At 53.6% G+C, this 12611-nt stretch overlaps 1 pseudogene; it reads left to right on the top strand.

Annotated features, from left to right (window-relative positions):
* The first annotated feature begins 9004 nt into the window (after nucleotides 1–9004).
* On the top strand, nucleotides 9005–9930 carry LOC135999845 (olfactory receptor 14J1-like; annotated as a pseudogene).
* Nucleotides 9931–12611: the final 2681 nt, after the last annotated feature.

Raw genomic sequence — 12611 nt, 5'->3', positions numbered from 1 at the left:
GATCCCCTGCCTGTTGCAGGGCACTGCCTGGGGGCATCTTCCTGTTTGCAGCTTGGAAAACAAGACAGGTCAGACTAAAGCTGAGGGGTCCAGCAAAGGTGATGCAGGTGCTGTCCACAGCCAGAGGAGTGGGGAAGGGATGTTATGAGCCTTCTGGCAGATGTACTCATCACTCAAAGTTGCAGTTCAGGAGTCTCATTGACTTCTTTAAGCATGAGGGCTCATTTTCTTTTTATCCTTTTGTGCACCTCCCAACCTTTGGGACAGGAAAATGAAAAGAAAGGCTCAGGAAAGCATCTCACCTGTCTGGTAATCCTTGCATTGATCTTCTTGAGGCATCTACTTGGAAAAAGTCCTGGGGGTGATCTGGAGCTGTGAGCAGCCCTGACCCACACAGCTCCCTCTCCACAGCACAAGCTCCCTTCCTGCCCTCATAGGGGTCACTCCTTCCTCCCACAGCTTCTCCCCTCAGTGCCATGGGGATCTCCCCGGGCAGGCTGAGCACTGACCCTGGCAGGCGGCAGAGTCCCTGTCCCGGCACAGCCATGGGGTGAAGGAACCCTGATCTGCAGGACAGCCCTGGAAACACCTGCATGCTCACCCAGCTTCACAGCTGTTCAATATTGCTTGAACAAGAGGCCCCTCCTTACAGATCCCACAAACTGTGCCTGTGCTAACTTTAGGAGATGCCTCCAGGACGTACAGCTGCATTGCCCTGCACCCAGAGACTTACCATGGCAAGGGCTGCAAAGATTTCTCCTCCAGTGAGCTCTCAGTCATCCTCCCAGTCCTGACCACCTTCAAGGTCTCCCTGCCTTGCTCGTCTCCCTGAGATCCCCAGGCAGAGCCCTCAGCCCTGCTGCGCTTTGCAGAGGAGCTGCTCCTGGGCGGAGCTGTCTCTCTGCAGCGCTGCCGCTTGCCATGAGCTCCCTCTGTCCCAGGAGCCCAGCCCAGCTCAGGAGCACAGGAACAGCCCAAGGCACTTTAATGACCCCTCTGGTGGGTTTGACGCTGAGTCCATAAACCTCAGACCCTGGACGAAGCCGAAGAAACCTCTCAAGAAGTCAAAGTCAGGTTCAAACTCCAAAGCTTCTTGTAAGGTTAATGGGTCCTGTTGAGGAACACTACTGAGGAACTGACCCCAGCGTCTGGTTAGAGAAGGAAACTGGAGGTAAAGATGACAGGTCAGGAAAAACAAGGTGAAGGTCTCTCTGATGATCAGGAAACCTGGTTCTGTTTCTTTAACCAAAGGGCGAAGCCCTGACCCCCAACCCTGGGAAGGCAGATCCTGTCCCTCCCATGTTGCAAAGGGCTCTTCCTGAGACAGTGTGATGTGGGGCTGTGCAAGGCCAAGGGCAGGACTATGGTCCAACACCTCCCAGGTTCCTGGCCTGGGACAAGGAGGCCATGAGGCCCCTGTGCTGTAAGGACAAGGTGTCTCTTCACAGGCATCAGAGGTGGAGACAACAGCCATAGCTGAGGGGAGAAGGAGCTCATGTCTGTTGGGGGCTTTCAGCCTCTTTACATCCCTTGATCATCTCCACAACAGCCTGTGCTATGCTGTGGCATGACCTGCACCTCTTTCCCTGCAGGCTGGAGACATCCCCCCTGCTCCCCCACCTTGCTCTTGTCTGAGCATCTTCCTTCCTTTGCTGGTATCTCTCTGTCCTCCCCAGCTGTTCCTTGAAGCACAAAGCCTTGGGCTGATGCAGACTCCCTCTGGGTGACCTGCTCCACCACAGCACTGCCCTTCCAGTCACATTCCTTCCTCCACATGTCCAGCCGGAACCTCCCCAGTTGCACTTTGTGCCATTATTTCTTTCTCAAGCTCTTTCCCACTATGACGAAAACCTCCACCATCTCTGAAACCACCCTTCAAGCACTCTCAGGCTCCTCCTACACTGCTGCAGCCTCCCCAGCGCTGCTGGGCCAAAGCAGCCCAGGTCCCTCAGCATCCCACACCATGTGCACAAGGTCCTGAACCCTGCCTTGGCAGAGCCCTACACTCTCCAGTTCCTCCCTAGCTCTCCAAACTGGGAAGCCGCACACTGGCACACACCCGTGTGTGTGGGGTCACACCAGTGCTGAACCGAATGGGATGAGAACTCCAGGTGTCTGGGTCCCCACGCTCCTCCTCATGGAGGCCCGTATGCAGCTGCCTTGTTCATGGTGAGCGTGCAGCACGGGCTTGTGTGGCGGCCCTTGTAGTGCCCAGGCCCTTCTCCTCAGGGCCCCTGCTCAGCGTGTCAGGTCCTGGTCTGTCCTGATGGATGGGGTTATTCTCCTGCCCCCATAAAGCTTTTTCAGAGCTTTGTGAAGGCGGAATCCCAGATTTTCTCAAGGTCTGGACCCTCCCTGAACTGAAGCTCCATTTGTGGTTAGCTCTTGATGTTTGCCTGCACATGGCTTATCCTGACGAGGGTGTCTCTCCAAAGATAACAGCATGAGGAGTTTCAGGGCACTACAAATAGCCCCTCCTGGAGAAACTGGGGGGTCTTGGGGGTCTGGTGCTCATCATGCCAGAGGTCTGGACTCCGAGGGGAAGTTGCCCTTTATGTGAGGGAGCAGCAGGAATGTGTGGAGTTCTGCCTGGGGACAGAGAATATCAGCTGAACAGCTGAGGAGCCAGCATGAGAGGGCGGAACAACATGGGCAATGTTGTGGTGGGTGGACATCAGCTACAGACTCACTGATGAGGAAGAGGAATTAGATGTGGCTTCCTTCAGACAGATGAAAGAAGTCTCATGTTTGCAGGGCCATTTCTTCACAGCAGACCTAAGATATCTCAATATCTGCAAGGTACCAGCCATGCAGGAGGGATTTGGAGCTCATTGACAACATCTTCCTGACACGGGTGACTGAGGAGTCAGTGAGGTGAGCTGCCCTGTGGGACTTCACACCTACAAACCAGAAAGAGTTGGTCAGGGATGTAGCAGTCAGGGATGAGAAAGGAGAGTTGAGGCTCCTGGAAGATGATAACAAGGCAAAGAGCAGGATTTCAGGAGAGCAGGCTTTGGCCTGCGGAGGGTACTACTTGGGTCCTATGGGGTATTACCTTGGTGTCTGTAGCGTGTTTTCTCTCACATTTCCTCCCTCCTCTCTCCCACCTGCTGTTGTGCAGCGTTTTTTACCCTTTCTCAAATACAATATCACAGAGGTGCTGTCAGCATCACTGAGTGGCTCAGATTTGTCAAGGAGTGGGTCCATCTTGGAGCCAGCTGAAATCGGCTCTGTCTGACGTCGGTCAAACTCCTGTTGTTTTCTCAGAGAGGTGACAGCTGTAGCACAGCCACACTCAGCCCAGTTCCAAGACTTGGCCATGTAAACCCAATACAGGGTGACAACGTGTTGGATTTTACAAACTCCTTGACCATGAAGAAGAAATGGAAAAGGTGTTCTATCAGCAACCAGAGGAAGTCTCCAGTCAATGAGCAGGTTCCTACGGGGAACTGTAATTGCCCTGGTATTCACTGGCCAGGCAAAGCAGCAGGTGCCAACAGTCCAGAGGATCTTGGGCCAAGTTCTTAACATGTCTGCCTGGTGGGCCAACAAGGGTGATGCTCACCTGGATCTGGAACTGGCAAACAAGGCAGAGCTGGTCGAGGATGTGAACATCAGTGTCCACCTTGGCTGGTGTGACCAGAAACAATGGGGTCCCAGGCACCAGAGGGGAGGGAGGAAGGCCAGCAGCAGAGCACAGGCTGGTGGGCTCCAGAGGAGAAGACTTTGACATGACTGGGGGCGCTGATAGAGGTGGTGCCAGGGAAGCAGCTCTGAAGGCTGAAGGAGCTCAGGAAATCTGACAGGCCTTACAGGACAGCCTGCTCTAAGAACGGGAATGATCTCTCTGAGTACCTACAAGAAGTAGCATTTATCTTGTGAGGCTGCTCATCTGAACTGACGGAGCTCCAGGGCAGAAAGGCAACACAGAGGAGGTGGGAGCGTGTTGAGCTGTAAAGAAGGAATTTAGAAACGTTTTCCATTGATGTGGCGATGATGCCACAGCTGCCGTGGACTTGAAACCTGCAGGGGAGGCTGAGGGCAGCCACATGAGCTGACACTGCTTCCCTACAGTAAAATAATCAACCAGGACCTGCTGCTGAACTTTGTAAGAGTAGAAGCAGACAGGACTGAGGTACTTCATGGCTTCTTTGCCTCCATCTTCACCAGCAAGGTCTGCTGGGGCTTTGTTCCTGAAGGCAGAAGTCTGGAGAACAGCCAGGAGTGGATGGGGCTCAAGTCAGGAGTTACTTGAGCAAACTCAGACACCATGACAGAAAAGGAAATGGGTCATTTCACCAGCTCCCTGAACACAAGTATCGCTGTGCTGTGGCACCTGAGATTCCCAGGAACACCCACCTCTTGGTCCAGAGGAGTGTGACTCCTCTTGAGCTGTCCTGGCCTGTCTCCTCACTCACGAGGTGATTTAAGCACCCACTTTTCTGACATCTTCAATCTTTATCAGGAGACGCTCCAGATCAATATGAACAGGAGACTGCTGAGACCACCTGTTCTGGAAAGGGAGGGAAGGACGAGCAGGGAAGGAAACAGAAGAAATACTGGTTTATGGCTATTTGTTATGGAAATGCTCTCTCTTTGGCTGTTCCTGAAATCTCTCTAATCACCCACACCAGACTTGAAGCCCTTTGGAAAATGATGCACAGAGGATTGCCATGAAAGGGCATTTTAGATATTAGTGAGCCCTCTGGTGCCGTGATCCTGAACTGCAGCTACTGAAAGAATGAACAAAGCTCTAATGAAGTGAAAGGCAGAAGCAAACCCCAAGTTTCTGAGGGTGTTTGGGACCCCACGAAGGGCCATCACTGACACAGCTGTGAAGGAAACAACCAGTCGAGGTCCCTGTCCCTGGAGGCTGGTGAAGAAAAGACTTGGACAACAAGGTGGGCATGAGGACATAGCAAAAAAGAAGATGCTGGGTTGGGGCAAATGAAAAGGGATGCACAAGATGTGGTCAGGACTGTTTGGGGGCACTTGTAACGCAGCCCTGGACCTCATGTGAATTATTCCTCTAGTCAGAGAGATCCTGAGAGCTCTCCCTAAATTGAACACATGAAGGGGATGAAAGGACAGCCTCGTTCAGGCTGGATGAGACCTTGGGAGGTGTCTTGACCAACCTCCTGCTCAAAGCAGGGTCAGACCAGATTACTCGGGGCTTTATCCAAACACATCTTGGACACTTGCTGGGGTAAAGTGGATGTGCACTCCTGGGAAACAGCTTCCAGTGCTTGACTATCCTCATGATTGGGAAGTTTCTCCCTTTCTATAGCACCTTTCCAAGCCCAACTATCCAGATTGTTTTTACCCATCTACTTACACACCAATGCAGATCCTATTATCCTTCCTTGGACACAAGAATATTGTGGGGGATGATGCTGAATGCCTTGCTGACTGCCAGGTAACAGACCACCACTGCTCTCCCCACGTCCTGCAACCCTGTCCTTTCCTCACAGGAAGCAAAGAGGATGGACAGACACAACCTGCCCTGGGTAAACCCCGTCACCTTCTCTTCCAGACACCCCGAAATGGGGTCCCAGTGGACATGTTCTGGGGCACAGCCCTGAGTTCTCCTTCTCACCCATTGGCCATTTTTGAGAAGTGCAGACAATGTGTGAGAGCTGCCAGTGGTCAGGGAGTCCCCCCAGTCTCCATGACCTTTCCAAGAAGGTGGAGAGTGGCCTCCCTGTGACATGGTCCTGCTGTCTCAGCTCCTGGGATGCTGCCCCTCCTGTCCCACAGACTGGAAAGGATTAAGTTAGTGCCAGTGACCCCTGACTTGATCTCCATCCACTGCTGGTTGTTCTGCCTCCAGTCACAGAGTCCAGAGAGACCTTGCTGGTGAAGATGGAGGACAAGAGGACAAAGAAATTCTCAACTCTTTCCCTTATTAATTTCATCAGTGGCCACCCCGTGTCTTTATTTTTTAGTTAACTGTTCCCTGTATTGCCTTACACGTCTAGACCGAGTTTTGATCTGGACTGTTGCTGTGCTTGGAGGCTGCTGTCCTTGAAGACCAGACGAACTAATTTCTGCCACCCTGCCTTGGCAGTTTATTCCGTCCTTGTCACAGCTCTGTCTGCACCACTGACAGCTCCAGCTCCCCCAGTCAGGTCCCTGGCTGAGGACATTGCCTCACATCTGGGCTGAACCACTCCGGCTGTGGCACCAGCCCAGCTCTGACCTGCCCCAAGGAAACCTGGTACCAAGTGTCCAAGAGCCCATGTGTGCAAAGGCTTTGCTTCAGAGCACTGACATGACATGGCCAAAGATTGCTGAATGTCTCTCTAGTCCTAGGAGTATAAAATCAGAATCAAATGGCTAAATTCCCTCAACTGAGGATATTCCTCCCCAAGCTTGGAGAAATTAGATCATTTCCTGTAACATTCCTTGTGTCCTGTCTAATGATGGGAGAAGAAAAGATGATTCTCATACCAATTTATTTTTAAATACAAAGAACACAATGCTGGAAGGAAGTGTCTGTGCAGAAGAGAGAAAATCTACATCACTGATTACTTGAGATTGTTTCAAAGGCTGTTCCCCTGGAGCCCTAGGGACTCCTGGAGGGAGCCCAGAGGGGCCAGAGAAAGGGACATCATGGGCTGCTCCTGTGCTGCTGAGCTGGGCTGGGCTCCTGGGACAGAGGGAGCTCATGGCAAGCGGCAGCGCTGCAGAGAGACAGCTCTGCCCAGGAGCAGCTCCTCTGCAAAGCGCAGCAGGGCTGAGGGCTCTGCCTGCAGCACCGAGGGGACAGGAGCCAGGCACAGAGAGGGGAAAGGCAATGTAAGGTGTGAGGTGGCTGAGGGCTCATTGAGAGACAAATCTTCACAGTCCTAACACGGTAAGTCTCTGCGTGTAGGACAATGCAGCTGCATTTCCTGGAGGGATCTCCTAAAGCTGGCACATGACACAGTTTGCAGGATGTGTCAGGTCTCTCTCACACTATCTCTGTTGTAGAGAAGAACACACTCCAGAGCAGAGCTTCCCTGCTGCCCTGTCAGTGGGAAAGGGCATGATGGCACCTTCTGCTGAGGGTGACTGCAGGGGGAGCACCCAGGGCTGCCCAGGGCTGTCCTGCAGAGCAGGGTCCCTGCACCCCAGGGCTGTGCCGGGGCAGGGACTCTGCCGCCTGCCAGGGTCAGCGCTCAGCCTGCCCGGGGAGATCCCAACAACACTGAGGGGAGAAGCTGTGGGGGGAAGGAGCGACCCCCGGCAGGGCAGGGTCCTTCTGCTGCTGGGTTCTCCGTGGGTCAGGGCTGCTCACAGCTCCAGCTCACTTCAGACTGCTTCCAATTGGACGTTTCAAGGAGAAGGTCTATAGAGTTATTACTGTAAAGATAATGAGCTTTCCTGAGTCTGTCCTTTCAGTTTCCTCTTCCAAGACTGGGGGGAGGGAGGTGTAGGAAAGGATAGGAGGTCTCGAGTTTTAACAAGTCACTGAGACTCCTGCACTGCAAGTCTGAGTGATCAGCACATCTGCCAGAAGACTCGGAACATCCCTTCAGCCACTCCTCTGACTTTGGACAGCAGCAGCACCTCCTCTGCTGAACCCACCAGCCTGAGGCTGACCTGTCCTGTTTTCCAAGCTGCAAACAGGAAGATGCCCCCAGGCAGTGCCCTGCAAACAGGCAGGATCTGTAGGGCCAGGGTGAGGGCACAGAGGGTGGGATGGTCTGTGAGTGCCGACAGGGAAAAGACATGGACAGGGAAACACCTCCCAGGAGGAAAATCTCCCTGCAGCAAGGATATGATCTGGGAAGGAGAGGAAAATGAAAACAGGAATGTTGTAGGAGGGAGAATGCGGGAAACTCTGTACGAAGCCCTCCAATGCAGATCCCTCCTGTGAGCAGCCCCCTCACCTCCTCTCCCACCCAGCAAAGCCTCTGCCCTCAGGGCCGGGGGCTCCAAGGCATGAACCAGCTGCTGTGCAGCCAGAGCTCCAGTTCCCTCTGCAGAGCACAGGGGCTGAGAGCAGCTGCCCGGCAATGCTGGTGTGTGAGAGGTGGCTGCACAGCTGGGGAAGGGTGACGCTGTCTGAGTGCCCGGCTGCCTCTGCCCTGGCCTCTCTCACACCCACCCTCACCGCATTTTCCTTCTTGCTCCACTGCTCTGGGTCACTGCTGTTGTGATCTGGTTCTTGCTGTCAGGCTCTCTGGGGATGGGAGTTTCAGCTGCAGTCACAGCCTGATCTTGTGGGTCCTTTCCTGCAGGTGTGTCCATGGGAACACGTGTCCCAGCTTTCCTCTGCCCTGTGGGGCTGTGGGCAATGCAGTGTGTGGGGCTGGGGAATGTGTGTCCTGGAGTAAATGTGGGGAACTGAGACCTTGGGAAAGGGTTAGTCTTCTTGTGGCCTGAGGTGCATCCTTCTGCTCTCAGCAGCGCCTGGTGGCTTTTCAGGGTAGCATGGCAGTGTTATCAGCCTCCATCTCAGAAAGGTGCCAGCCCAGGGCAGCTGGGAGCAAGACAGAGGGACAGAGCAGCTGCCCTCACTCTGCACTAAGCCACACACGTTCTCTTGCCTTGCAGGACTCGCTCTGTTCTCCCTGAGCACAGCAGAAATGCTGAGGGTTTATGACACCCAACAAAATCTGCAGTGACCATGGGGGGAGGTGTAAAAACCCTGGAACTCCTAAACTTCATTCATGATCTCTGTTACTTACCGCTGGGAAAGCAAGTGCTGACAGCCCTTCTATGTTAGCAAAACCAGGACAGTCCCCACCGTTCCCTGACTGCACTTCAGCAGGGCTGGGCTGACTTAGCGAGAGCCCATGGGCAGAGGCCCTGCTTTTGGTTGCACATTTGGCCAGCACCAAGCAGGGCTTCAGCCACAGTGCTGAAGAAAGTTCTCCTAGAAAAAGAAAAGGGTGTCTGTGTGTAACAGGGGAGGGTCTATGGGAGTTGGTTTGATTATTGTCAGAGGACTTTCCCCTGGCTTCTCACTGTCTTTTTTTTTTTTCTCATGACACTGCCCCATGCTCCGGAAAAGCAAATGTCCAATGGCAGCTCCATCACCCAGTTCCTCCTCCTGGCATTCTCAGACACACGGGAGCTGCAGCTCTTGCACTTCTGGCTCTTCCTGGGCATCTACCTGGCTGCCCTCCTGGGCAACGGCCTCATCATCACCACCATAGCCTGTGACCAGCACCTCCACACCCCCATGTACTTCTTCCTGCTCAACCTCTCCTTCCTTGACCTGGGCTTCATCTCCAGCACTGTACCCAAATCCATGGCCAATTCACTCCGGGACACGTGCGCCATTTCCTACACAGGATGTGCTGCACTGAATATTGTCTCCTCACAATCATGTCCTACGACTGCTACGTTGCCATCTGCAAACCCCTGCACTACGGGACCCTCCTGGGCAGCAGAGCTTGTGTCCACATGGCAGCAGCTGCCTGGGCCACTGGGTTTCTCACTGCTCTGCTGCACACGGCCAATACATTTTCACTGCCACTGTGCAAGGGCAATGCCCTGGACCAGTTCTTCTGTGAAATCCCCCAGATCCTCAAGCTCTCCTGCTCAGACACCTACCTCAGGGAACTTGGGCTTATTGTCTTTAGTGTCTGTTTGATTTCTGTGTGTTTCATTCTCATCGTGCTGTCCTATGTGCAGATCTTCAGGGCCGTGCTGAGGATCCCCTCTGAGCAGGGACGGCACAAAGCCTTTTCTACATGCCTCCCTCACCTCGCCGTGGTCTCCCTGTTTGTCAGCACTGCCATGTTTGTCTACCTGAAGCCCCCCTCCATGTCTTCCCCATCCCTGGATCTGCTGGTGTCTGTCCTGTACACAGTGGTGCCTCCAGCACTGAAGCCCCTCATCTACAGCATGAGGAACCAGGAGCTCAAGGATGCCCTGAGGAAACTGATGACTGAATTATTTTCTGAAGTAGTAAACTGCCCATCTTCTTCTGCATAACAATTAGAGTGTAAATTGTTGCAGGCCCAGCCTGTCTTCTGTATTTTTTGTTGCCACTTGTGGTTTTTCACCTGTTAACATCGTCATCCCCTTTCCAATTCACTGTCTTCTTTGCTTACTGAGGGGCTGTGTAAATGAGGAGCTTTCCTGTATGTGTGTTTAAACAAATTAAAAGGCTTTGCAGCATCTATTTTTTACTGAGATCCTTTCACCAAGTTCTGACGGAGCTGCAGGGACAGTTCCTGTGCATGGGTGGAGGGGAAAAGAGTCCAGCCTGGCAGCCCTGCCAGGGAGCACCAGCGCTTGGCCTTCCAGAGCTGTTCTCGTTCCACTCCCACACTCTCCTTCTCATCCCTCCTGTTGGTGCAAGGCCTGAGTGCTCTGGCAGCCTGGTCACCGTCCTGCTGTGTGTGAGTCCTGTGAGCGCAGGCAGGGACAGGCAATGGGCACTGCTGTGACAGAGCTGGCCTCCGTAACAGTACTTCTGTAAAGAAAAGTGATGTTCACAGGGCAGTGCCTGAAGGCTTAGGTCTTTTTCAAGTTTCTCTTAAGAACATGCACAAGAAAGCAGCCTGCAGGTTGAAACACCAGTGTACAGCTGAACAGTGTGTGTGTGCAGGGCTGGGCACACAGCAGTGTCCTCTCACAGCCAGGCCTCCTGCCAGAGACCTGCAGGACCAGCAGAGCAGGGTCTGGGCTGTGCCCCTGTGCACTGGACACCCTGTGGAAGCTGCCCCAGGACAATCATCATGCACTGGCCCCTCACAACCACCTTTGCCAGCACTGGCCTCTCACCCACAGAGGGACATGGAATGAGTAGGTTAGCAGTCCATGTTTGCATTGTACAGATGAGATGTGAGCGTGAACATCATGTATGTGATGTGACATGAACGCGAGTGAGCACAAACACCATCAACTATTCCTTGGGGTTCCATGAAGGCCTGTGGCACAAAGAAGGCCTTGAGGTCACTTCATATTGGGAGGAACATCGCATGGGAAATCACCTGAATGCAGCCCTGGGATGTGCTTCCTTGAACTGAGGTCTCCGTGTCCATTCCTCATGACGTGGGACATCTCAGATGAGTGCAGAGCAGGGTGACACACCACAGGGCTGAGGTGTCTCCCGTCCCTTGGGGGTGGCAACTGGAGGCCAGAGAGACACTGTGACTCCTGCTTCTATGTGTGAAAGGGACAGACTCTGTCTGTGAGCATCCCTGGGTGCATAAGGAGTCCATGAGGCCAGCTCAGATGTGGACACCTGACAGAACCCTGACATTTCTGTGTGTGACTCCAGGAACCAACAACACAGGCCCAGTGAGACTGATCTCAGCTGCCTTGGAGGGGATCATTGCAAGTGCTGCTGTCTGCTACGTCACCCTTGCCTGTGATTCTGGATTGTGCTCTCATAAGAATCAGGGTAATTAGAAAGGTTCTGGGGTCTTTGGAAAAGGCAGACATCAAAGCCATGTTCAAGAAAGGCAAGAACAAGCATGGGGAGAATTGCGGGTTAGTCAGCTGCCTCTGTCCCTGGGAATGGGATTGGACACATCCTCCTGTAGAATGCGATTTTAGCTCTTTTGAGGGTGATGCAAAGGTGCGTGGAGGCCTTGAACAACTTCCCCTAGTTCACGCGGCCTTGAGCAGGACAGTGAGACAAGATGAGTGAGACAAGGGCTCTCTTCAAGCAAGGCAAGGAAGCGAGATGGGTGTCTACAGCCTGCAGGGAAAGAGGGGCAGGTGCAGGACTGTGTAGAACACGCTTCAGTCTTGGTCAGGTCCTGGGGGCTAAGGAGGGGGATGGATGGGTGTGGTATTTTGAAGGTCAGTTGGGTCTCAGACACTCATAATCCAGTCAGAAGCACGTGGCTGTGAAGGGGACTGTGGGGTCATTTCTGTCTCTGGAGGTGACAGCCCAGCAGCAGGGACATGGCTGGGAAAGAACCTCGGCCTAAGTAGCCACAGGCCCTACCCAGGAAGAGGCCTTGGAGACGGGCTGTCACGTCCATCCCACCTGAGTACATGACGGGACAGCAGCAGGGACATGGTCGTGTCTGTCAGAGAAGCTGAAAGGCCAGCAGCAGTGCTGGGATTTAGAAGATCATGGTGAGGTGACTTCTCTCTGGTCAAGTGCAAGACCACAAGAAGACTAACAGGTTGGGTTCCCTGCTTGATGGGCAGTTTCTGAAGATGGTAAAGCTTTCTCAAGTAGTGGGAAAAAGCAGCAGAGAAAAAAAACAAAAGCCACCAAGTACAGATTGGGGAGTGGAGACTGGTTATCAGGAGGAAGAAATGCCACTGGAAGGGCAGTGCCGTGGTACAAGAGGTCACCCAGAGGGAGCTGGATCAGCCCATGGTTTGTGTTCCAAAGAACAGCCAGTGAGGGTGCAGACACATCAGTGAAGGGACAGAAATGCTGGGGTGAGAGCAGGTGGGGAAGGGAGATGGGTGTCTGCAGCCTGCAGGGAAAGTGGGGCAGGTGTGAGACCGTGTAGAACAGCTTCTGCTGTAGATGGCTAAGGGTGCTGGCAAGGCTGGAAGGCACCAGCAGAACCGAGGTCTCTGTCGCCTTGGCCATGGCAGTTGTCTCTGCCACTGAGGCCAAGGAGAAGACATGTTATCCCCAAGGCACTGGGGCCTCGTTGTCTCCTTGCAGCCCCATGGGGAAGCTGGAAGTTGTTGTA

Source organism: Caloenas nicobarica, chromosome 30 (genome assembly GCF_036013445.1).
Source record: "Caloenas nicobarica isolate bCalNic1 chromosome 30, bCalNic1.hap1, whole genome shotgun sequence".
NCBI classification, from domain to species: Eukaryota; Metazoa; Chordata; class Aves; order Columbiformes; family Columbidae; genus Caloenas; species Caloenas nicobarica.
The sequence above is the reverse complement of the archived record's forward strand: the minus strand, read 5'-3'. Positions and strand labels throughout refer to the sequence as shown.